The following is a 23,055-nucleotide window of genomic DNA, read 5'->3' as shown; positions in this document are numbered from 1 at the left end:
TCACCGTTCTAGTTCTAAGAATAAAAAATATAGCTAACTACTTACTTTGGCAACCCATGTCAAGGCCCGGACACACTAACTGGTATATCTTCTATATGATAGCAAAAAAATATCCGGAAAGTATTTTAATCCTCTCAAAGGTCCGTTGTACAGAAAGCTGCCTGGATTATTGAAAATGTTTATCCTTTAATTACGTCGAAGTTTATTCATTAATAATCAAAACAAAAAATACCGGGGATAGATAATCTTTTGAGTATTTTATTCAAGACAACTTAAGCTAGCGCCTTGAAGTTAAAGTAATTTCTAAGACGCTAAAACCGTTGTTATTTTGGATAGACAATTTCTTAGATATTATTTCAAACTACTTACTTAAAGAAGTGCGATAGTGCAATGGTGACGTAAAATAAGAAACCATACCTACGCTATTTTTATGATAAAACGCAAAAAATTTGACAACGGAATGAGTGTTTACTAAAAAAAAACGCATTGTCTTTTTGCTATTGCACTATGGACATGCACTTTCATTCCAACTAAATGTCAAGGAAAATGGATCACTGGAAGCAGATAAAATTTGGCTTTTAATATTTGAAGATAACTTTCTTATACGAATATTACAAGATAAATTAAAGCAGGTAAAACGTTGTAACATCTAAATTCAAGAGGTCTATTGTGGTCTAGACAAGCGAGCTCTAAAATTGTTTCTAGTTCATGTAAATTCCATTTACTTGGCTCCTTCTATGCTCAAATGAACCAACGTCCCTTTGTATCTGTTCCAATCAACGTACTGGTTGGAAGTAAAACTCAACAGGAGTGATCGGAGTCCCGTGACGTCCCGTCAGGTCAGGGGCAACCCTGGAGGAAACGTGATCGTAACCATCTCGTCGTTCGTGGAAGGAATAGAAATTGCGGTATGGATTTGAGTGCGCTTCACGGTATTTGTACATAACAAGAGCAAAGGTTTGTAAACAAACCATTAGAACAGTGGTTCTGGGGTTGTTTGTTAAGGGGTGAACGCGGATAATGCCTCAAATTGTAATATTAGCCGTACCAGCAAAGTTGGTGCCGTGTTGCCAGGATCTAATGTATTGTAAGGTTCCAAATTTTTTTAACTATTTGTATACCTCAAACTACAGTCTGTCTTGAAATCATACAAATATTATAAATGAAAATGGTAACTGTACCTACTCTCAATAATTTGCACGCCTGCATGCAGGCTGAATACATTGGATAAGAAACTATAACTATAACATAATTGACATCTTTGTGCTCTAGCAAATAAACATTACTGATTTCTGATTTCTGAAAAGTCTGTGAATGCGCGGGTAGTCTAAATAAACTGATGAAACCGCCAGTCGCGTTGCTCCTGGAAGAAGGGCTACAAATTAGCCCGAAACATGTCGAGCTAAACTCGATTTAAGACATGAGTTATCAGGTACAATATCATTTAATAATCTCTATAGGAATTTAGTAAAATCCTAGAATTTCAATTCAACTGTCAGATGTAATAGCTCACACGAAAAAACCCGTGAGTACGTACAAGCTACTGAAATACATCTCTTGTACTCGTAAAACAAATTTTACAACAGTTTATACCTAGTAGTTTCCAGTTCAAAAGCATGAGAAATTATACTTTTCACGCTGGCGGTATAATATAACAAGTCAGCTTAGTCAAAGTTTTAAAACATCATTAAATAGACTTTCAAGCAGGTAAAAAGCAAGTAACCCTTATCATAATGACCTACGTAATACAAAATTCAGCAAAAGTTTTGCCGTTCTTTCTTTTGAGCGACCCCTAGGCAAGAAGTATTATGAAGGTTTAAAAAACTTTACTCGGTTTTTGACAAAAACGTGCCATGGACTTTTAAAAAAGACGCCAGAAGAAAGGATTCTACTGCGGAAACCAAATTTGTATGTAAACTAATTACCTTCAGACTAAGAAATGATTTTAATCTTTAATTATACATGCATGTGTGGCATGTGTATTATAATAAAATTTTCATAAAGTGTAAATAATATTGTATTAGGTATAGCAGTTAGCACCGTAATTAAATTATAAAAATTGTAAAGTCAAAGTTTAAAATCCTGTATCCCACACATTTCCGCGTCGTGCGAACTAATAAATTTATACGCCCACAAATTAAACCGTAGATGTTTCTGTCGTTTACAAGTTTAGCGTACGATTTATCGACTTTAATCGTTGTTAAAAAAAACTCCAACAGTGTAAATGGGTTTCAAGTTTCAACGGAACAATAGCAATTTGGAATTACAAAAAAGTGAAAAAGCGGTCAAACTCAGCACAATCAAGACTCTCAAGTGCAGAAACATAAATGAAGCAATTAATTATCCGCGATCCCAATTATTCTTCCTGCCCCCCGCCTGGCGCCCTCCGCACTTATATTTTTCTCTTTTCCGTTAATTTGTCGAAAGTTAATTGAAGGAATGCTGCTGTAAATGTTGTATAGCGCAAATAAGTCCGTAATGATCGCAGACGTAGACCAATTTGATATTTTTATTGGTCAAATTGTAACATCGACGGTTTTGCTAAGAAAAAAGGTCGGACAAACAGACCGACAGATGGACAAGAAAGTAATCATTTAACGGAACCGTTTTTCTTTTACGGAACCCTAAAAATGATAAAATGTAAAAGTTAGTGAGTGTGTGTGTGTGTGTGTGTGTGTGTGTGTGTTTGTATATATGTTTATTTCTCCTTCACGCTAAATCGGCTGGATGGATTTGGCTGAACAGTTGAAATGAAAAGCAAACCAGAATTTAATAATAAGCGTTAACACGTTCAACAATGGTATTGTGCGTTCATTCATTATCTGCGTCAAATGAAAGCGTGAAATTCGTATCGTTTGATGAAACCTTTGGAAAAATTGTGTTTTTTGCGTAGGAGGTAAAGGGTCACCTAGTGAGCCGGGTAACTGGAAGGACTGACGCCGCCGCGGCATTGTTTACAAAAACAATGGACGACCTCCGCGGAGTCATTAACCCACCTCCGAGCTTGCAGCGTTCAGCGATCATAAACGGTTTGAACACAACTACTGACGACAAATAGAAATGTCGCGCAACTAAGAACGTAAAAAAACGAGCCATATTTCATAGTTTTTAATATCCGACACAACTTAATTTTTTATGGAAATAAATTGAATTGAATTGTACACAAAAAGCAGTAATTTTTCAGATTAGTCTGTAACGAAGTTTATTGTTTAAAAATGGATATTTAAAAAAGCTGTTTAGCTGATTATACCTTTTGTTGAGTGAGCTATCTGTCATTGTCAATTTACGCAGCAATATAAATTAACATTATATAGGCATATATAAGTCCAACTGCTGGTCATAGGCTTACTGCCAGAATAAGAGGGCTTGGGCCACAGTTCCCTCATTTTTGCGCAAAGATGTTGGTTCAAAAGGATTTAATTTCATTAGTGAGTACTGTAATTTTCAAAAAGTTTGTTGTATGGGATCCCCTTTAATATTTATTCTATTCTGTTTTTAGTATTTGCTGATAAAACGGCAACAGAAATACATAATCTGTGAAAATTTCAACTTACGAGTTATCACGGTTCATGAGATACAGCCTGGTGACAGACAGACAGACGGACGGACAGTAGAGTCTTAGTAATAGGGTGCCATTTTTACCCTTTGGGTACGAAACCGGGTTTGGGTAAAAACTAAAGAAAACAAAAAAACGCGTGCTTACCTCACAACTTAGAAAAGTTAAGAAAACCCCGATATTGACATTACAAAGCTCATCATCATCATAATCAGCCATAGGACGTCCACTGTTGGACATAGGCCTCCCCCCTATGGGTCTGGGGTTATAACTCCAGTTGCCTCGGGTATACATACAAATCGGTCCATCCGTTCGTGAGCTACGATGCCAGACAGACATTGGCATTGAACTTATAACACCCCCGCTGCATTGTGTAAGAAAATACACACTTAATAATTCTGTAGTTTTACACTTAAGCGGTGCAAACTTATTTATCAGCCTATCTTTTAGAGTTAGTTGGTTGGTGTGGACGTTTACTCGTAATGTTTGCGTTGCTCTACGTAGAAAAGCCGAGTCGCTCAGAGAACTACTTTTCCTGAAAGTATTATAGGTACACTAGAGATAACCCGCGGCTTTGCACGCGTAAACTATTCGATCTAGAAGTTACAATTGAGATTCCGGGATTTTACAAAATTCCCCTGGGAATTCCCGAAATTTATATCGTGGTCTAAATTCATATTATGTAACATACATAAGTTATACCGCTTATAATACGTAATAACTTCTTACATAACATTAATATGATATAATATCAAGTGATATACTTTGTTTCTAAAATACTTGGTAAATTTTAAAATTTTATCACCCTTTAATTTTTGTATTGCCAAGTTTTACTTCAAAATTTGTGCGAGCGAGCGAAGCGAGCGGGCAAGACGGTTCGGAGCAGAAGCAACTTGGATAGTTTAGGTTCAGAAGGTAAAGGCCTTAGCCTTTAATGTTAGGTTTTTTTTATAGCAGCCAGGAAACCGTTAGTGTTTTTTTTATTTGTAATATTAAATGAATGTTATAATATGTTTTGGTTGTTACAGGTTGCAAATATTATATAATTTAATCGTTATACTCAATGTATTTATGTCCATAGCTCATTATACATAGTGAAATTATATATTTTATCAGTATAAGTTATAAGCATTATAGCAAACGTATGTTATATTTAAAAAAATATAGGAAGTGAAGTTAAACTTAATAAAATTAATTAATTACTTACCCGTGTGTGTGTGTGCCTGTCTGTGGAATTATAGTTCCCAAATAGATTTAATGAATTATGCTGCGATTTTTTATCCAAATTTTTTAATTAAAATTAACTTGACAAAAGTTTTGTTATAAGGTTTAACTTTGATATTAAACTTTGAAATTATCATTTGTGGGGTTACAAAATGTTCTAAATCAGATTGTAATAACTATAAAAATATTATTTGTACCTATGTATCCATGTTACAAGCTCTTCAAAGTTACACAACTCGAAAAGGATTCTACAGATTTCCGTCACGCGTCGAGATCAGGTGGGGACCCGCGTGACGAAGTCACGTGGTACTCCAGTAACAGTTATTGGTAATACTTTAGTTTATACCTACTTGGCAAATTCTGCCCTCCTACATTCCAAAATGCGGGATTTAAAAAAAATGTGTGTATATATGTATTTTATTTTATATTTAGTTATAGATATATTAATGTTTTATGTATGTGTTATATATTTATTGTATATAGTTAGGTATTTGAGGTTTACATATGCATTTATATTTATTCAAATGTTTTGCTCTATTTGTCGATCCTTGTTCTCTGATTGCTCCTCTACCACTCAAAGGTTGATTGGCAGAGATCCCACCTTTGTACTTAACACTTTACTTTTTTTTATGTAACCTTTTTGTTTTTCCTTTTTGTACAATAAAGAGTATAAACAAACAAACAAACAAACAAAATCACTTTTGAGTTATTTATACCATGTGAAGAATGTCTTAAGCTACACAATAGTATTATAACTTAAAAGTGTTTTTTTAGATACCGCCATTTGGCCTAGGAGGGCAGAATTGTGCTACTACAATTTTACTAATATTATATAATGTGAGAGAGAATGTGCGTGCGTGCTTGTCTTTGTTACTCTTTCGCAGTAAAACTGCTGGATGAATTTATATGACATGCCTGACTAGCCTGTTACCCGCGACTCCGTCTGCGTAAAATTCGTTTATCGATATTCCGCGGGAACAATGTAATTTTCCGGGATAAAAACTATCCTTTATCCTTCCCCGGAACTCAAACTATGTGTATACCGAATTTCATCTACATCGTTTAGTGGTTTTGTCGTGATGAGGTAACAAACAAACAAACAGACTTGCAAACTTTCGCATTTATAATATTAGTGTTATTTGTGGCTTCGCACGCGTATACATAAATCGTTGGATTTAGTAGTTAAATCGAAATTCTCAAATGTTTACCTATCACGTCGTAAATAATGAAATTCTGTTAGATATACAACTCCGTTGTCAAATTGCACGTTTAGAATCGAACAGTTGATAAATTTTGAATTTTATTTCGATTCCGTGGTAAAATCGGGATACAAAGTAACCTATCTATTATTCAAAATATCTGGCTATCTTCTTTAAATCCAACTAATATTATAAAAACAATAGTTCGTGTGTGTAGCTTACTGTAACATATTTGTATGATCTTGACTAATCATGTTCCTAGATCAAAAGGAATTGTCAATTACTTCCGAGTCTCAAGACAGACACACAAACAGACAACGAAGTGTCCCATGTAAAGAAGTTTTGGTAAAAAAATATTCTTTAATACAGCCTTTTTTGCTGACTGTACTTTTTGTTGACATTACCTGCACTGTCACCCAAACTACATTTGCATACCAAATTTCAAGTCGATAGCGTTAACCGTTGAAGATTTCCGTCCTTCGGGGACGATCCTGGCCAGAATACCAGGATGTCACTACCAGATTATTGTATTGTCACGCAATTTACATAAGTATGCTAAATGTTAAGACAATCCGACTACTAGCAGTTGGTTAAATGTAACTTGCAAGATTTGACCCGCACATACATATATAATAGCAATTTATTTACTTTGGGACTAGGTCAATTGGTGTGAATTGTCCCGTGATATTTATTTATTTATTGAAAGGTTAATAAAAGCTTTTAAGAAGACATATGCCCTCTGTAATATGAACTATCCTTTTCTTTGTCCATATTTGATTTATCAAAATACGTCTGAAATGAACTAAAATATTTATATGTACTTGGCTTCTACGCTATCAACGCAGTCCTACGCGTCTTGTAACGAAAAAGTTAAAAATATTATATTATATTATCCATTGATCAAATACAATATAATATTTGTCTACCTAAGTATTTGTTGATTGATAAAAAAACAAGCCTGAATCAATCAATAACATCCCAAATGTTCAGTTAAAAGGTTAAAAACGTGTCCTTATAATAACCAAAACGACGGAAAACGTCAAGCCGCAACGGCCAACAATAGAATTTGGAACGTCATAGCTGCGCATTTGTTTTGACGGTGCAACGAGATTGGTGTCACGTGACCGGCGGAGGAAGCCGTCAGGTGGGCCGCTACGTCCGACGTTATCCCGATACCTGGCTGAATTAAATGTTGCCAGCACCATTGATTTGAACCTCGCTAGTCCTAGTGTACTTTATAAGAACAAATAAACTAATAGACTGTATAAAGTGGGTACAAATTATTGAATTAACAATTAACTTTGAATTTTCCTAAATAATTTCCGTAATACAAAACTTATGACTCACATCTAGGTCAAAGCATATAGAAGATTTTTTACTTAGCCCGTTGAAGTGTCCCACTGATGGGCAAAGGTCTCCCCTTTTTCCGCCATTCGTATGTCGAGAGCATGCCAGAAAAAAGGTATTCAATCTTTTGGCAACAAACGTTTCAACAAATATTCATTTTACAAACAACGTTTCCAAAACTTTTGTTTCACAAATTAATCGTTTTATAACACCATATTTCACAAATTGATTATTTCGCGAACTTTTCGTCATTTGGCAAAACCACGTTTGTCAAATCAACGTTTGGCAAAAAAAGTTTAATGAAATGTGTCATTTGATAAACACTTTAATATGAATAATTTAGAGGTAGCTGTAGCTCAGGTTAACTTTGTTAAGAAATAGGTATGGTTAGAACTGAGACCCTAAGAAAAACTAACTTCTGCCAGTAAAGTTTGTTAGATTAGGTTAGAACTGCGACCTTAAGAAATGCAAAACAAAAACGAGCCATTAGAACGAAATCCTACCAATTAAAGTATGTTATGTAACTAGTTTGTAAAATAATCATTTATTAATTGATGTTTTGTAAAACAACTAGTTTGAAAAATTAGTTGTTTGGGTAATGGACATTTTTTTAATGATGATTTGTCATATGATGTGTTTGTAAAGAGACAAGTTTGTTAAAAGTACCTATATTTATCAAATGATAATTTGTGATATGAAGTGATTGTGAAATTAATAGTTTGCGAAACGTTGTTTCTGAAATGATCATTTGTTAAACTTTGTTTGCCAAATGATAGTAAACCCAGAAAAGTATTTCTAATTATTTATATTTTAAATGCTTTTGAAGTTTATAAATAAAAGTATATTTTGCGATGGGGATACTTGTAAAGAAAAGTATTTACAATTTAACAAACATGTTTTAATATATTCAGCCGATTATCGAAGTGCCTTGAAAACGACATTATCTTAAAAAAAATCACTTGCCTTTTGCCGCGGTTTCGCTCACGTAAACAATTAACAATTCCGAAGTTTACTCGATTCCGATTTAATTTACGGTGTATGACGGACACCAGTGCAAAATTACATCTGTACTCGTAGACTTAGAATCATTGGTTTGACGTATTTACGTCATTGGTTTACTTAGCTATATAATCATATGATACCATGCAGATTACAGTAACGTGCTGTATTAAAGCGCGTTTTATGCGACAATTTCGTGATTACCCTGAGATTAAATTGTAGGTATACCAACGTTTGAAACTCCATCTATTTTCTCATGCGGCACAAGTATAAATTTTCCGCAGCTATGTTTGACGATCCATTCAGCTTAAATGTTTGAATCAAATATTATGCTTACGAATTTTAGTATACGTTAAAGCAAACAAAGGAGCATCGCCTAATAAAATAAACAAGTCACGCGATGGTCTCCTATAATGACAACAAAATAAGCAAATACGTCCGTCCATTAGAAAAAGCGTTATGAACTGTATTACTAAATTTCTGGTTTAAAGGAGTAGAGGAATCAATTTTTAAATAAATACTGGCTATTTGTGATATGAGAGCATTTTACTAACTACGAAAGTCAAGTAAATAATAGTGTGAAGCCCCATTTAGAGGGAGCGAGGGCTTGCACGCGAGTTTCACTATATTGCGGTATTTGTTTGATCAACAGAATTCATTGTCCCTCAATAGTCCGCAATGTAACATATAGGTCACATATCCACCGCCGCCGTCATCGGGACGTCTCCAAGAACGCGATGACGGTGCTGAAATCTACCGGTCTAGGGTTATCTTTATCTGTATACTGCATGCTCATCACCTGAGTACCGTCTTCCCGGCAGCCGAAGATAGAGAAGTAGTTCATAATCATCGCGCCTACTAGAACTCGGCCCGACGCCGACGCGACGTGCCGACGCGCAATACAAAACACGCTGGATCTTATCAACACATTGCCATTACACAGTGCCATTCACCCGGAACGAACTGAACTACTACCTATATGATCGTTATAGTGGACACCATGATCACCGTCACGTCATCTCTAAATACGACTTACAATAATTACATAATTATTGAGAACAAGAACATTCTCAATAACGCCATGGTCACGTCGCCTTACTAGCCGCTTGTCCACTGCACGCATTTCAAAGCACTCGAGTGACAGATGTATCGCTACTCCGGTGGCGTCGTCTCGTCTTCAATGACGTCTAGTGACGGCTGTGGTGGATAAACGACCTATGACATAAGCATAATGTTGCAACGAATAATTTTATAGTAGCTAGATGTAATTTCCATTGTACAGGGAAAGGTGTCTCCATAAATAAAGCCAGTACATTAAATAACGGTCTCGAGCCTTACTAAAAATGTTTTGTTCCTCAAATTTTATCCTTAATTGTATGCTTTGTTCGTAGGTGTTTCTCTCCGTTCTCAACAAAAGTATCTTTTACACAAAGAAAAACTCTCATCGTAAGAAGTAAAGAATTTTTATGAGCATACTTTTGTCGGCGTGGCAGCGATATCGTTAATTCTCACATTATCAAGCACCTAGGAATTTCCACGCTTGTTTAAATTGCTACTATTATTTACAAATAATACTGAGTTTTCAGCCAACAGTAATACGAAAACCGCAGGGAACCTTTGAAGAGTATATAGGTTAAGTAGTGGTTCATTCATTGTGTGAACAATGTGTCTACGTTGCATATGAATATGAGCGTTGGCCCATTGTAGTTTGCGATGTTGATGGTACGTTATGCAGTTACGTTCACGGCTCTACCGCAATACTCGTAGATAAACAAGTTTAGGCTGCAATGACTAGGTAAATATTCTAAATCTAAACTGCTATTTTGATAGAAAAAGTTTCGTATTTTTCAACTTATTGCCTCGATCGGCGATCAACCGCGAACTTCGTGGGTTCTTTAACCTCTATCCGGTATTCGGCTATTTGTTTATCATAGTAACCGTGGCATGTAAAGTCGAACCATTTGATTCCTGACCCACCGTAAAACGTTCTCACAGTAAGTGTCATAATAAATTCCCTTGTCAACCAATGTGATGTCACTATGACTTTTTCTACGAAAAGGTTCTATAGTGGGTCACGATTCAGTTGGTTCGAGTGTACAGTCGATGGAACCTTTGTGCTAGGTACTATATAATGTCATGTTGACATCCCATACATTTTTTTCCAAAGAAATGATAGCGAAACAGATTATGAAAAGGTTCCACCCTGGTACGTGATTCAGTTTCCTTGACCGGTGAAGGAAAATATCGTTAGGAAACCTGTACAAACCTGCGTAATCATTCAATGGAGCGTGTGAACTTCCCAATCCGCACTGGAAGCACGTGGGAACTAAAAGCCCAAGCCCTCGACAGTTGCCAATTTCTTTCATGTAGTGCAGTATTGTCTAACGCTCTGGCGCTCGCGATCGCATTCCCCGTCTCTTTCTACTCTAATCTTATACCATGTGCAGGAAAGAAGCGGTGAAAGCGGTTGTAATTTCAAGTTTATAAATATGGCCTCTGTGTGACTAAGATACACTAACTGCGAGGTGTTGCATCCTAAGACACAAGTAACAAGGGGACATACTTAACCCAGGCTTCTCTCACTCTGCGGAGGCAGAGAAGCGTAACGAAAATGTTTATTCTCCGTCACTGTTATGTAGCCGCATGCAATGTGGAGCATGTACAGTAACGGTTAGTAGAGCAGGCGGGTTACTTGGCAGCCGAGGCGAGCGCGGTTCGCAGTATCATGTTAGGCCAGTCAGGCCTGTGCCAGGACTTGGCATCCTCGATACGAACAATTTGGGACCAGGCCGAGCCACCTACAACGCGTTATTGGATTGTCATAATTTAACATTGTATGTATCGGAACTGCCAGGAGCTATAACTCGCCGTTGGCCACGCCAAATTTGTTTTGTTTTTTCGAGGATTTAAACGAAGGGGCTGAGTTTCGGTACATTTCATTATTGCGAGCACAGTCGTTCTAGGTCATATCTTACATTAAAATCACAAACTTACTGCTAGAAGCAGATTTTTATAATTTGTAGTGTAAATAGGTATGAGTACTATTAGACCGGCCTATTCTCCGTATTTTGTACTTACACTTAGTTTAAGAGTCGCGTTACTTGTCTTTCCACTGAAGTGTTCCACTGAATCCGTTATTTAGACTGAGGCCACAAATTAGGAGAACAGCCGTCAACCATTTTTGCTATAATTGTGTAGGGTCAGCAAAAGTAGCTGCACAATTTTGTACTTTGTCATTTTACAGATACGTACGTAACACCTTACAGGATTGACAAATGTGTTAATACGACAGAGTTAAAAAGCAATCCGCTACTTTTAATGTTTACTACTCAATCTAATCAAAACGCATCGATTTTATGAAAAAATTAGCGACACATTGATAAACGGAGTGCACACTGCACAAATCTGAAAAGTGACCGAGAAGTATTTGACAAGTGTTTTCACGGTTGTATTCACAATACGGGGTCTGACCACTTGGCTTTAAATTCAAGGTTCGATTCTATTCGTATAACTAAGCTACTTTTGTTTTGTAACATTTTCAAATAACTTGAATTTAGATACTTTATTGATCCTCAAAGTTTAATCGTCAAATCAGTGTATCGGACATGGCGGTGTTATTGCGGTCTCTTGGTACTGGCCTTTGAATATTTTTTGCCATTTGTTTGACATCTCTTAGATAAAAAATTATCAATGTGCTGTCAATTTTTGTATTGTATCGCATACATTGAAAAATACATTCATATTTTTAAAAAGTTGCAGAACAATAGTACATTGTGCATTAAGAGGCGTAAGAAGGGGATTACTAACGAGATTCTATTAAGATCGGACGCCGGAGGCGAAGGGCTTTTAATGAACCGAGTTTGTAATCCCCTTACGGCCTGTGATACACACAATGATTTTCATCACATTGCGAGGAAAAAAATGAATTATTTTGTATCCAAACACTTCACAGCTCAGCAAAAGGAAGACGTTAAGAAAACAACTGAATAAAATATGGCTACTCGCCAATACAGGGAACTACTACAACTTTTGAAAATCGAAGTTCATATTGTACCGTCCCTCTCACTCTCGTATTAGCGTCAGGAAACGATATGAACTTCGATTTTCGAATTTCGTGGTAGCCCCCCTGATTGTCACTTTTTTCGAGTCGTCTATTATAGATAACACTAAGAACCATGTTTAGTTTAGAATTTGAATGGTCTTACGGCCAAATTATTCCAACATGCAAAAAAAATATTGACTAAAATTATTGCAAAACAATTTGATAGAAATTTAAAATATAAAAATAACGAAGTTTCATGAAGCGTGGCAAATTTTTATGGTGTAAAATTTGATTATAGCTGTTTTAAAGATGTAAATAAAACGTTGGCTGACTTGAAACCTCTTTAGTCTGAAATGACGTTCCTACTAACTTTTTAAAACTAAAGTCATAACTCCCTTGGGGAGGAAAACTGCGTAAAATCAATAATTAGTTATGCGAGTAGAATCGAACGATTTGATTTAAAGCCCCATGGCCTGAGACTCCCTGTATGTGCACAAAATAACCTAAACGCACTAATTTTCAATAGGTACAGTCCGTTGGAAAAACATCTGCCCGCACATTGTTAACCGAGCTCTCATAAAAACAGAAAACAACTAAATATGGTTTACCACGAGTGCAGTATAGTGAGCAAAGAAGAATTTGACCAATGGCATCGCTCCGTTTTCTCATCCACGCAGAGTCCAGCTATTTCATTGGTGGTTTTTCTCCTTACACACTTTCGCTTCCTCATACAATTCTAAAAACCACTAACAGCGTCCGGACCATTGCTACGCAAATGAGGGCGACAGCCCTGAAAAATTAAATATTTATGATCTTGTATTAGAGGTTATTTTATGAAATCGTTGTTTACCTCCGAGTTGCTTATTTACATAATATTCCATTGAGGAAATATGGCTTAATTGAAAGTGGGAATATTATTTTAGTAAAACAAAGCAAACGGGTACGATATTAAAGCTTTATGTCGCCGTACCTTATGTTTCAAGAGTCATCTATTTGTTGTATTAGATTTAAAAAAAAACTTTTCTTTTAGGAGCAACGTATGTATGTATTATTTTTCTGTTAAAACTCCCTCAAACGTCGCTATGTACTTAAAATAATATGTGAAACAAACGCAACTGAGCAAATACTGCTGATAAGCACAAATGTTATACATTAAGTTACCTAGAAAAATACTTACCTAGAACATGACCTACTTATAAAATGACTAACCTAGAACATGACCTACTCATAAAATGACTAACCTAGAACATGACCTAGGTCAGCCAAAGGTTAATTTCGTTTCGTCTGTAAATTAAATTTTGTGATAGAGAAAGTATCAGTTAAATTTCCGAGAAGAGCAAACTTTCAGCACTTTTATTTATTGTAAAATGCTACAATTTAAGAAACATCGCACGCCTCACACTCACCATAATCGAGTAAAAACTGTCTCCGAAACTGGAAATTATTATAATTTTATTTCAACACGTCGTCTAATTTCTGTTGGCAGTCAAGGAGCTCACGTGCGTTTAACGCAATTACCATACAAATGATGTCTTCGCAATCTGTCTGGGGTTTTAAGCTAGTGCTACCATTAGGCAGGCTCGATGGCGCTCGCCCATTAATTTAATAGCAAGTTTTCTTTGCCGCGGCGGCTATTAACCGACTGCTCTCTCGCACAGCCGACTAATTCAAGCCAGGAACCGCTTACGCAGACTTAACTAACTGCAGATTTATACATGGGCTGCGCCTGCCAGCTTTACACGTCGAACTTAAGTGGGAACGAACATTGGAGTGCCGGCTTAATCAAATGATTTAAGTAAGTTGAGGGGGTGATATTGTTTCGTACGTTTTGTTTAATTAGTAATTGAGCAATCCTCAAGCATGCACGCATGCAGAGACAATGGATTCTTGGCTAACGGAAAACATACGAAGACAATGAAATACTGATTTCGTCTTCAACTCGTCCGAACGTTGTTTGATCTTGAGATTACTGAACTGGCAGCCATGATTTTACAAGCTTTTATTATGTTTCCCGTTGTCTGTATGTCTGTACTCAAATCTTGCAAGTTAAATTTGACCAATTTCCAGTAGTCAAATTGATTTTAAATTTGGATTACTTAGGTAAATCGTGTGACAATAGGTACAGTCACCAGCATTAATATCTGCCACAGCGGAGCGTGCAAAAATATCTGACACGTCCTTCCGGCCCTAGAAATAGAGTCGTATCAGATATTTATGCACGCTCGTTGTGTCAGATATTGGTGCTGGTGACTGTACAATGATCTAGTAATGACATCCTGGTAGTCCAGCCAGGATAGTCTCCGCAGGACGGAACTCTTCAACGGTTAATAGCATCGACTTGAAATTTGGTATGCAAATGTAGTTTGGGTGACAATGCAAGTACAGTCAGTAAAAAGTACAGTCAGCAAAAAATCTTTTAGTAAAAATGAAGTTTTTATGGTTAGGTTATTTAGGGAGTAAAATTTAAAGATCACCTCTTTAAGAATCCTCCCTCTTAACTTACTCAAACAAACATAAAACCAAACCTTCTCCCCACATTGCCAGCTAGCCCTTGTAAATCTCCGAAACTACGAATCTCATTTCAATAAAACCTTAACATTCACGTAATTAATTTCCTCAAAGCTTTATCTTGGTGTCTTCGGCTTATTTACATAATTGCCAGCCGGCAAACGAAACCGCAAGCAAAAGCTACCTTTTGATAATTAAATTTACACTTTAAGTCCAGTAAATTTGCATATAATTCCATTGAAAAGAGAAAATACATAGAACGCACGCTTACCTCGGAGTCGGAATGAAATTAAAAGTTATTTGAAAGTGCTGGAAAAGTTGAGAGGTTCCTGAGATCCAGTTGAGAGGAGATTAGAAGCGGCGCGGCGCCCGCGCCGTGGCTCGGGTTACATTATCAATTTACAGTTTCTCATCTAGACTAGACAGTAGACATTTCAAACGCGTGTATAACAGAAAGGGAGTTGTGTGAGTTTGTTTCACTCTATGAAGCTCAGTTGTTAAATGTAAGCGCTGCGTTGAATAGGTACTGGCATTTAATAATTAGAATTTAAACTACATTTAAATTTACTGGAGGCGGAACTGAGCGAGTGGCCAAATAAAGCTCTGGATAGAAATATGTGGAGGTAAAGAGTTAAGGCCTATTATACCCAGCAGTGGGACACAGATGCAGACTAACCCCCTATTGATAAATTTGACGGATAAATGTGATGCAGTGCTCTCCCTGATTTTTTTGTTCGAATAGACGGAGACGGCATCACATTTATCCGTCAAATAAAATTGATCAATGGATGGTGAAACAGCCCCTAAGTATACTATATACCTAGCAGTGGCGAAGCGTCCATAGAACCCTATTCCCATCGACTTCCCCCAATGTTTACGAAATAAAACAACACTCGTCGGTTATCGCGCGCTGTTCCCTCGGGAACTGCATTTTTCCGGGATAAAAAGTAGCCTATGGCACTCTGGGTCTGGCCCATAAACTATCTCTATGCCAAGAAGCACGTCGAATCGTTGCTCCGTTGCGGCGTGAAAGAAGGACAAACATACAAACATACAAAAAAACACACACACATACTTTCACATTTATAATATTAGTTATTTAGTATCGATGTAAGCGATCTTTGCTTCGGCTTTACCACGGAAATATCTGACGCTACGCCACTGATACCTAGTATACTAACATAGTATATCGTTCAACATGGGACTAAAACGAGCAGAGCGAGGGTGGCTATAGTTCGAGTGACATTATGGTTGTTAAGTCTCGCGTTAACACTCTACTTTTCACTTTGAATGCGAGGAAAAAAAACAATGTTTTGTTCAAAATTAATCCTTAATATAATTGAATAGATTCATATTCGTAATCATCAATTGTGTTTCATGAAATTAAATAGTGTTTTTTTTTATATATATTTTTGCACTTGTCATTTTGAAGTTATTTCCACGCCTAAAAATCCGCCATTCACAAACACCGTGTTGGCTATTTAGGGGTTTCCAACGTAAATTTTAAAAAAATACTTTAATCCCTAGAGAATAAAAAGGAGCTTTAGTCCCGATATGTAGAGACAAAAGTAACATTTTAAGAGCATGAAAAGTGAAAATAAATCTTGATGCAAAGAACTTAGTAGCAACACATAATGTACACTGAAGATGAGAGGGACACAGCTCACGGCAATATCAATCCCATAAAAATCCCAACAGGCACCGTCTAAATAATAACAACCACAAAATTATCAATTAAGCGTTCATTTACAATACCTAATAGACACTGATTGCTATAATTAGGGCAGCGACATATCCCTAGCTACAGGAAATGTACTTAAACAGCTCTAAGGTACATTTTGTCACCGTCACAACAGCGTTAAATGAAGCAATTTCCGCTCCTTAAATTGACTCCTCTGTGAAATTGGTTTTGAGAAATGAGCTTTGGCATTATTTGAATTGTTTAACTGAATCGTCTTTGTTAAATGGGGAAGCAAAAATACAATGATTTTACACGATTTTGTCAATTTATTAATAACCTTTTTATTATTTGCAAACAGTGAATCATAAAGCCAAGGTATATGTAGTGCCACGAGAGTTGAAGTGAATGATTACACACACGGCTACATGAATTTTGATTTAAATTAATGAGTGAATGTCAAAATCCCGATGTCGTTAGGTACATGATATGTTCTTGTTTGCGTGATTTCAACTCTAGTGGCACTACGTATAGGCTTGTGGTTTGATCTATGGCCTCTCAAGAAGACGATCGTGACTTCGAGCCCGAGCATACCCCTTGTAATGATTATATGCGAAATTACACTTGTAAAGATTTTTTCCTGCACAGCTTATTCCTATGAAGCAATTATTTATATGTTGTGTGTGTGAATATCTCAATCTGTGTAAGGCTCCCCTAGCCTGAGCCCTCTCAGTCAGAGAGGAGACCTGTGCCCATTAGTGATACAAACATAGGCCGATGATGACGATGATGATGAAACAGTGAATATTTTATGCCTTTTCTCTCTTTATGTCTTGCTCTTCTCTTTATGTCTTCTTACCGGCTGTGGCATTTCACTCATTTGTATGCTATCTTTAGAATGCAAGGTTCTAAAATTAAAAAGTCAAACTAACCGGCGACACGATCCCTGCGTTCGGGATGGGCCACGTTTGATGCCGGCAAAGAATGTCAACGAATACTAGTTCATTAGTAAACCGGAGCTCGTCTTCATCTGAATGAGTTTTTCAACGTTGCAGTTGTCACCCGATCTTTGAATTGTTGTATTGTATCGGTAAAAGTGAGTTGACACCGGTCGTGGTCGCCGTGTTTGTCCTGCTCCGTGCCTACCCACCGTAAAATCACTCCTCGCACCTCTTCCCGGCCTTGCCCTTACGCGCCACCATCTTCACGCGTGCTGGTTTTTCGACTTGAGTGCGCCTCAGCGAATGCACACAGTGCTACCAAACCACCAGAATTGAGAAGTTCCCCGCGGGGAACATCTTCGCACAATGCCGCGGCGTATCTTACTTGGTTGGGTTGGCTAACAAGTGCTGTACAGTTTGTCTTGTTATGCTAAACAGTCTTGATTTGTTCCTCAGTTTTGTTTTCTTTGTGCGTAAGTGGCTAAGCCAGACGTTTTGTTAAATATTCTTTACGAATGGCAACTATCGGGCACTCACTTTGAGGTTTTATGTAATGTTTTGCTATAGTATTGTTTTATATGGTATATACTCGTAACTAGCCTTAATTGGCGGCTACGCTTATGTAAACCGTAGGTCTGGCAATCAAATTAAAATTCTAAAATCTTAGTCATTTGCATTTTCAAAGTTATATGTATTTTGATCTTCATTTACGTTGTACGAGTTTAAACAACTCGGCCTCTTTACATCCCAATGCATTCAGACATCGTCTTCAGTGCACTTGGCGGCAAGCTCTGGTAAATCTAATATAATATTACACATTATCCTGACCCTGATATGCCATAGGCCAAACCTCTAGCTACACGAAATCTGCTTATACATCTCCAACATCCCGTCAATTTAAATTGAAACCGGTTAACGAAACGAAGGTCTCTCAATTTATTAAAAATCTATTATTTCAAATAACGAATCGGGTAGATGTTTGCCACACCACTGCAAAATTGTTATCGTTCAGATTGGATTGGGTGTAGTTCTCACTAGGGCTGCGAAGTAGAAACTTCACACGTCATTTAAATGCCTCGCAAGCCATTGCGTGTTATCTTCACGAGCCTCAGACGAATAATATTACATGTTAGAAAGATATGACCCTATCTTTGCTTGCGAAGTCACAGGTCAAACCACTACTCAAAGCGTGTTAGGAACTCCCCTGCAGCGGTTCACGCCACCCCAATTCACTTCTCACTATGTCTTCTTACAAGCTCATTTTAGTGCTAGAAGCATTTTGTGCACTCAACCGGCACACTTATTTTGTTGTCAACGATATGTTCATTAGTAAACGGAGGTCTTCAAATAGTTTTTCACTTGCAGTGCTCCATCCGGAAAAGTGAGTCAGTCCGCCGTGTTTTTAATGCTCCGTGTACCTAAAATCACTCCGCGCACCTCTTGGCCTTGCCTTACGCGCCACCATCTTCACGCGTGCTACGTTTTTCGACTAGTGGCCTCAGCGAATGCACACAGTGCTACCAAACCACCAGAATTGAGAATTCCCCGCGGGGAACATTTCGCCAATGCCGGGCGTATTTACGCGGTTGGGTTGGCTTTCAAGTCCTGTACAGTTTGTACTTATTATGCGAAAACTCTTGATTTGTTGTCAGTTTTGTTTTCTTTGTGCGTAAGTGGCTAAGCCAGACGTTTTGTAAATATTCTTTACGAATGTAACTATCGGGCTGTCACTTTGAGGTTTTATGTAATTTTTGCTATAGTATTGTTTTATATGGTATATACTCGTAACTAGCCTTAATTGGCGGCGACACTTATGTAAACCGTTAGGTCTGGCAATCAAATTAAAATTCTAAAATCTTAATCATTTGTATTTTTAAAGTGATATGTATTTTGATCTTCATTTACGTTGTACGAGTATAAACAACTCGGCCTCTTTACATCCCAATGCAGTGCACAGGCCTCATCTCAAAATAAGAGAGCTTCAGACATATTACCCACGTGATCCTAGTGCACAGTGGAAATTTTACACATACTATTAAACTTCGCTAGTACGTAGGTACAAGTATTCTCTTGACATTTTCCTTCATCGCAAAGCTCTTGGTAAATAGCTAATATAATATTACACATTATATTCCGATAACTTAAAGGTGCAGGACTCGAACCCACGACCCTCTGCTTGAGATGCCATAGGCCAAACCTCTAGGCTACCACGAGTCGAATTTTATACTTAGCTACACCCTGATATTCCCATCCAACATCCCGCCAACACCAACAACTTCAATATCCTTTAAAGAAATCTGACAATCAACAATTCCTATCAATAAGTTTCATCTTCATCTCAGTTTCTGTCCCGAAATAATTGTCATGCTAAAATTAACGCTACCAAATTGTGGGGTTCAACTTAATTTAGGTTTAGCCAATTTTTATCATGTTATAAAGTTGGGCGAGATAACGAGATGTCCTCGAGACACAGGCCGATGTCACTGCCAACATTGAAAAGTTTTGAGGAGCACTTAGCGGCACCCCATCTCTAACTGGTATCTGTAAAAATCTGTGTGGTTATTCTCAAATTTCAAAATAAAAGTCATTTGAACTCGATTATCTAGATGTTTTGTTTTTAATGGTCTCTAGATGGATTGCTGGAAAAATCAATTCTCTTTCCTACTCCTCCTAATATTGTATTGTATTATTGTACTGACATTAAAAGTTTGTTATTACGTTTACCTTCAGATTGAGAAGGATTGGGCTGTAGTTCTCACTGGGGCCCAGTGCGAAGTAGAAACTTCACACGTCATTTAATTGCTTCGCAAGGGTACGTTAGTTTCCATTGCGATGTTATCTTCACGAAAGCCTCAGAGTAACTTTCACGCGAATAATAATTGCACAATAGGCACATAATTTCCAAAAACTGAAAGATATGACCCTGGATTCGAACGTACGACTCTTTGCTTGCGAAGTCACAGGTCAAACCACTATGCTGTCATGGCTTTTTTCGCTGTATAAGCTCACAAGCGAGTGGTTTTGGAACTCCCCCTTTGATTAGCGGTAGGGTGCCCGCCAACTGGCACGCCGCCGCTCGCGTCGCCCAACGGCTAGCTCGCCTACGACAATTAACTCCATTGATATGACCACCACCCAAACGGACATTAACAGCCTTCTTCAGCTAATACGTTTTCACATGCTCTAAAAGTAGGTCAATATAGCCTTACGAGGCGGGAGTAAAGTGAGTATTTTAGTCCCTAGGGCGTAAAAGCATTTTTTTATAATTTACTTCGAGTGACTTAGATAAACTCAAACCGCCAGCACTTGCTTAGTTTTTGGATAAAATAAGTTTGTGTGTGGACCATTTTCATGACGAAAATGTTACGTTCTTAGTCTACGTGGTCTTAGTTTTATGCTTTTTCCGCATAGAAGGTGGCGCCATTTTATTTATTCCAGTTTGTGTATGGACCATTTCGCCGATGCGGTAAGTTTTCGCGGTAAGTTATTTTTTTCCACCCAGACACAGATATTGTAGTATTACCGCGAAAACTTTGAAATTGTTGTAGAGCGTAAATTATACGAGTATAAACGATTAATGACTAATATTTTCTCGCAATCGAAGTGAAAAATAGAGTTCACCTCGAGACTAAAAGTCAATATAAACCCTTGGATAAATAGACACCCTCGCCAACGCTCGGGTGGCTAACCACCTCGGGTATATATTGGCTTATTTTAGTCCCTCGATAAAAAATATACTATTGTGAACGAAAGACTCATTTAGACTAGCGCAGTTTTATTTTAGTTTAGTTTCAGTTGATGTCGCGGGTGAGCAAAATGATTGTGTATAGTTCGTTTAATTTTGTGTTACAGCACTGCCGTCTGTTTAGCGCGTCACGTATTTTATAATTTTTGATAAATTATTTAAAATGTGTACTAATTGTTGACAGTTTTTTGACATTTTCGAAGCCTGTTGCGGTTATTAAGTTGTTAAGTAAGTTTGAGATGGATATATAGTTTAATTGGAAAAAAATAGAACTCTTATCTCACAATTTCAATGTTTACAGTGATCATAATATGCACAAAAATATTGAACGTTATAAATATTTTGAATAAATAAATAAATAAATATCACGAGACAATTCACACCAATTGACCTAGTCCCAAAGTAAGCTTAGCAAAGCTTTTGTTATGGGTACTAAGCAACGGATAAATATAATTATATAGATAGATACATACTTAAATACATAGTAAACACCCAAGACCCGAGAACAAACATTTGTATTTTTCATACTTATATCTGCCCCGACACGGGAATCGAACCCGGGACCTCAAGCTTCGTAGTCAGGTTCTCTAACCACTAATGGTTTATTTACGTGATACAAAAATAGTTTTCCTAGCTCAGCTAATGTTTAACAATTGAATGCATTAATTTTTTAAATGTCTTATTTAATATGGGGTGTACTACACATACTTTGTAACAAAGTATAGACCAATTTTAGTAAGTAAACTGAATTAGACTAATTAAATCTTGCATTGAATTAAACAAAAAAAATCTAGTAGTTAACCTGCCGGCGTCTGTTTTATCACTCCCTGATGGAAATACCTAACATTTGATATGACAGATACTTATGATGCCATCTTTGTTTATTTTGTTCCAAAAAATAGAGACAGCTCGATAATCTACCAGTTAGATCAAGAATTTCCATCGCGCGGTAAACAGTGTCTTATAATTCCGACAACGCGATGAACACTTCGCCGGCTCCCGCCCCGCTTGGCTACCGAAGTGCCATAGCAGCTGGCACCTACATAAAGTTAGGACCTAAGTCGAATAAGGAGGGCCACTGAAACAGCGAAATTTGTGTCCCACAAAGAAAGGCGCAGTCAGCACGACCTAATACTTACACGTCCTCGAGACTGTAAAGGACCGTTTACATTTTTCACCGTACTAATTTTATTTGACCCGCCCTGAATATATTATGCCCTATTATTACGCGCCCACCCTCCGCAAGCGTTTAATGCCAACAATGAGAAATTTTTCCTCTCTTAAATGTTAACATTAAATTCGGCTGAAAATGTTAAAAATCTGATATCATTACCTTTTATTGCTCATTAAGGTTTGCTTTTATTTTTCCTTTGGGCGTTTAAATTACTGACACATTTGCCAGGGCCACAGTGTCAATGGTTCTAAGTGGCGTTTTATTAAATCGTATTTGGCTTTTATTAAATAAGGCAATTATTTTCATGTTCAAATGCTAGAGTTGAGGTCAGTGGTTCTTGAGATTATAAAGAACTTTGACTTTTTATTTAAGTCTTATTTTGTAACTCGGTTCTGTTCGCACTTTTTCCTATAAACTGGCCAAGTGCAAGTCGGCCTCGCACGTAAGGGGTTCATGCAAATTTAAAAGGAAGCAAATATGTATATTCTTTATAGTTTTATTCTAAATTTAATTAGATACCTATCACATTTCTGAGAAAAAACGTCTTGACAGACAGAGAGATGTAAATGTTTTTTGGGCATGTAGCATTTGTGGCAGCGTGGGGTTCCTATGATGGTAGCACTGGACACACGAAAGGGGCAA

The 23,055-nt window shown here is 37.2% G+C and overlaps 1 protein-coding gene and 1 long non-coding RNA gene across 2 annotated transcripts in view; both read right to left on the bottom strand.

Moving 5' to 3' along the window:
• Positions 1-23,055, bottom strand: part of Rbp6 (RNA-binding protein 6) — a 622,038-nt gene that overhangs the window by 537,449 nt on the left and 61,534 nt on the right.
• Positions 1-23,055, bottom strand: part of LOC141428253 (uncharacterized) — a 67,675-nt gene that overhangs the window by 15,361 nt on the left and 29,259 nt on the right. The window lies entirely within an intron of this gene.

The sequence above is a fragment of the Choristoneura fumiferana genome, chromosome 5 (genome assembly GCF_025370935.1).
Source record: "Choristoneura fumiferana chromosome 5, NRCan_CFum_1, whole genome shotgun sequence".
Classification (NCBI taxonomy): Eukaryota; Metazoa; Arthropoda; class Insecta; order Lepidoptera; family Tortricidae; genus Choristoneura; species Choristoneura fumiferana.
This window is presented reverse-complemented; position numbering and strand designations above follow the sequence as displayed.